Below are 4,504 nucleotides of genomic sequence, written 5' to 3'. Positions count from 1 at the left end.
ACGTACATTGGGTTATGGCAAAGCGTAGCGCATGCGCGTTAGGGTTGAAGAGGCCACCTTCCCGCCCTTTCCCACTTAGCGTCTTGTACGGGCGCGCGTCCCCGGTCTGTGCTTTGCCCCGCCTTCTCTGCGCGTACTCGCGCTTTTATTGGATCTAAAAACAAATCTATAAATGCAAACTGAACGTGATGTGGGCAAGAGCTGGTGATGTGGGCAAGAGCTGGTGCTGCTGTAGAAATATGGCGGAGTTTATCTCTGTTCAGTAGCTTCTGCTCGTGAAGGCCGTAGTTTGGAAATGGTTACCTGTTACTTACCTCATGTGACATATGGCCGAATAATGTGTTTATCGAATCTTTTAGTTAAGGCCTCTGTAGATTTTTTTATGTCTATAGGCACAGATGTCTGACTAATAGTATTTCAGGACCAGGAATAAAGCTACAGAATTAACTATTACAGCATGTGTGAAATGCATCCACTGCCCCAAATATTCCTTGTATGAATTGTCGCTTGTAAGGTCCCGTTTACACATTCTGGATTTGACGTTGATTTCTGCGCCAAATTTCTTGCCAAATCCATCCCCAAATCGAATCAATGGGTTTTCGGCATGCTGCTTATTTTCATGGATTCCTGAACGGTCCTACAGGATGGGATCTATAGTTACCTCAGGATTTGTGTAAAGGCTGTACATACAATGGATATAAAAAGTCTACACACCCCTGATAAATGCTACAAAATCAGTCCAAGATGAATCATTTCAGAACTTTTTCACCTTTTAATGTGACCCATAATCTGTACAATTCCATTGACAATCACAGAGGAGAAAAATCAAAAACAAAAATAATTACGACAAAAACAAACATTTCTTTTTTTCATGCAGCTATTGATGGTTTTCCCATTGAAGTCAATGGAGTAAAAACCCCGCACCTGTAGTATTGTAAGATTAGGGGCACGCTTCAAAAAACCACCATGACATGAACGATACCCGAACCGGCTTCCCTTAGATTAGGCTGTCTTACAAATGCTCCATTAACCCCTTCCCGACATCCGCCGTGTATTTACGGTGGAGATCTGGTGGGGGAGTACGGAGCATCCTCACAGGCTGAGCCCGCTCCATAGAACAAGAGTTTCGGCTGTATGTAACAGCCAACACTTCAATGCAACGAGCAGGAAACCGCCGGTTTAACCCCTTAGATGCGGCGATGGTGGGGTGCCCTGCGTCTGCCATCTTTGTACTCCTATTAAGCCCTGCCTCTTGCATCACTTATTAGGGGACTGCCAGTATCACAATATACTGCAATACATTAGTATTGCAGTATATCGTGTAAGCAATCCAACGATCGCTGGTTCAACTCCCCTAGGGGGGTCTAATAAAAAACAAGACGTAAACACAATTGGAAAAAACCCCCCCCATATATATATATATATATATATATATTACTGAAGTCCCGGTGCTGTTACTTGTTCTCTGTTCCTGATAGATATATATATATAGTATGTATGTGTATATATATGTGTATGTTAAAAAAAAAAAACCTTTTTTTATTTTCCCCTAAGCACAATGTAAAAAAAAATTAACATAACTGGTATCGCTGCGTCCGTAAAAGTCTGAGCTATTACGATATAACATTATGTAACCTGCATGGTGAATGACTGAAAAAATAATTAAACCGCCGTTTTTTGGTCACTTCATCTTCAACAAAAAATGGAATAAAAAGTGATCAAGAAGTCTGATGTACCCCAAAATGACACTAACAGAAACTACAGGTCGCCTCGCAAAAAACAAGCCCTCAAACTGCCCGATCAATGGATAAATAAAAAATGTTATGGCGCTCAGAATATGGCAACACAAAACAAGTTTTATTTTTAACAATTCGTTTTTTCCTTGTAAAAACAGTAAAATATAAAAAAAAACCCTATCAATTTGGTAGCGTTGTAATGGTATTGACTTGCAAAATAAAGTGAACATGTCATTTTTACCGCACGGTGAATGCCGTAAAATTAAAACCTAAAAAAAATGGAGGAATCACTGGGGTTTTTTTTCGAATTCCACCCAACAAAATATTTTTTTTTCTGCTTTCCCAGTACATTATATGGAACAATAAATGGTGCCGTAAAAAATTACAACTCGTCCAGCAAAAAAACAAGCCCTCATACGTAAAAATAAATTGACGGTAAAATAAAAAAGTTATGACTTTTAGTTGGTGGGGAGGAAAAAACTAAAGTGAAAATAAAAAAAATGGCTGCTGCGGGAAGGGGTTAAAGGGGGTCTACTTGAGATGACCTATTTCCAAATGCCTTATTAATAGAGTGGAGTACCTTGGCTTCTTGCTGTGGAGGGCTGTTGGCGTCCATGTATCACATAGATCACATTTTACTTAATATGATGTCTTTGCAGCAGAAATGAATGCTTAAAGGGTTTGTCTACTTTCATCAAATTGTTATTTTTTGCATAATTAAAAGTTATACAATTTTCCAATATACTTTCTGTATTTCTGTACTTCTATTGATTCCTCACGGTTTTCAGGATCTCTGCTTGTTGTTATTCAGTAAGAGCATTCATTGTTTACTTCCAGTGGATACAATTCTGTCCATGGTCATGTGATGGACACACAGGTGCTGGGATTGTTAGAAGACACAGATCTGAAACACAATGTAACTGTAACGAGCCGTTCACCTGTGTGTCCATTACATAACCATGGACAGAATTTTGTCCACTGTAAGTAAACGATGAATCTTCTTACTGAACAATGAATGTAAAATAATTATGCAAAAAATAACATTAATTTGCAGAGACTGAACAACCCCAGGCTGCTTCCTGTCTGTAACTGTTAACCCCTTAATGACCAGCCTATTTTAGACCTTAAAGAGGCTCTGTCACCAGATTTTGCAACCCCTATCTGCTATTGCAGCAGATCGGCGCTGCAATGTAGATTACAGTAACGTTTTTATTTTTAAAAAACGAGCATTTTTGGCCAAGTTATGACCATTTTTGTAGTTATGCAAATGAGGCTTGCAAAAGTCCAAGTGGGCGTGTTTAAAAGTAAAAGTACAACTGGGCGTGTATTATGTGCGTACATCGGGGCGTTTTTACTACTTTTACTAGCTGGGGGTTCTGATGAGAAGTATCATCCACTTCTCTTCAGAACGCCCAGCTTCTGGCAGTGCAGATCTGTGACGTCACTCACAGGTCCTGCATCGTGTCAGACGAGCGAGGACACATCGGCACCAGAGGCTACAGATGATTCTGCAGCAGCATCAGCGTTTGCAGGTAAGTAGCTACATCGACTTACCTGCAAACGCCGATGCTGCTGCAGAATCATCTGTAGCCTCTGGTGCCGATGTGTCCTCGCTCGTCTGACACGATGCAGGACCTGTGAGTGACGTCACAGCGTGATCTCTCGAGAACACGGCTGTGTCTGCACTGCCAGAAGCTGGGCGTTCTAAAGAGAAGTGGATGATACTTCAATACACAACGCCCAGCTAGTAAAAGTAGTAGACACGCCCCGATGTACACACATAATACACGCCCAGTTGTACTTTTACTTTTCAACACGCCCAGTTGGACTTTTGCAAGCCTCATTTGCATAAATACGAAAATGGTCATAACTTGGCCAAAAATGCTCGTTTTTTAAAAATAAAAACGTTACTGTAATCTACATTGCAGCGCCGATCTGCTGCAATAGCAGATAGGGGTTGCAAAATCTGGTGACAGAGCCTCTTTAAAGAGGCTCTGTCCCCACATTATAAGTGCCCTATCTTGTACATGATGTGATCGGCGCTGTAATGTAGATTACAGCAGTGTTTTTTTTTTTAGAAAAACGATCATTTTTGGCGGAGTTATGACCTATATTAGCTTTATGCTAATGAGTTTCTCAATGGACAACTGGGTGTGTTTTACTATATGACCAAGTGGGCGTTGTACAGAGGAGTGTATGACGCTGACCAATCAGCGTCGTACACTTCTCCCCATTCATTTACACTGCAGATAGTGATATAGCTATATCGCTATGTGCAGCCACATACACACACTGTAACGCTACTCATGTGTCACATTACCTCCAGCCAGGACGGGATGTGTATTCAGAATCCTGACACTTCGCAAATACAATCCAGACACTACAGTACAGCAAGCATAATCTCATTTGAAATGACCGTTTACAGCGTAATCTCGCGAGATTACGCTTCCTGTGCTGTAGTGTCGGGATTGTGTTAGCGAAGTGTCAGAATTCTGAATACATATCCAGTCCTGGCTGGAGGTAATGTATATTCATTGTCATGACACATGAGTAACGTTATAGTGTGTTTATGTGGCTGCACATAATGATATAACTATATCGCTATGTGCTGTGTAAATGAATGGAGAGAAGTGCATGACGCTGATTGGTCACTGATTGGTCAGCGTCATACACTCCTCTGTACAACGCCCACTTGGTCATATAGTAAAACTTGCCCAGTTGTCTATTGAGAAAGTCATTAGCATAAAGCTAAAATATGTCATAACTCC

General features: G+C 40.9%; 1 protein-coding gene across 4 annotated transcripts in view; it reads left to right on the top strand.

The window, feature by feature from the left end:
• Nucleotides 1-4,504, top strand: part of ACIN1 (apoptotic chromatin condensation inducer 1) — a 138,852-nt gene that overhangs the window by 423 nt on the left and 133,925 nt on the right. The gene's annotated exons all lie outside the window — the stretch shown is intronic.

Source organism: Rhinoderma darwinii, chromosome 1 (assembly GCF_050947455.1).
Source record: "Rhinoderma darwinii isolate aRhiDar2 chromosome 1, aRhiDar2.hap1, whole genome shotgun sequence".
In the NCBI taxonomy this organism is placed as follows: domain Eukaryota; kingdom Metazoa; phylum Chordata; class Amphibia; order Anura; family Rhinodermatidae; genus Rhinoderma; species Rhinoderma darwinii.
This window is presented reverse-complemented; position numbering and strand designations above follow the sequence as displayed.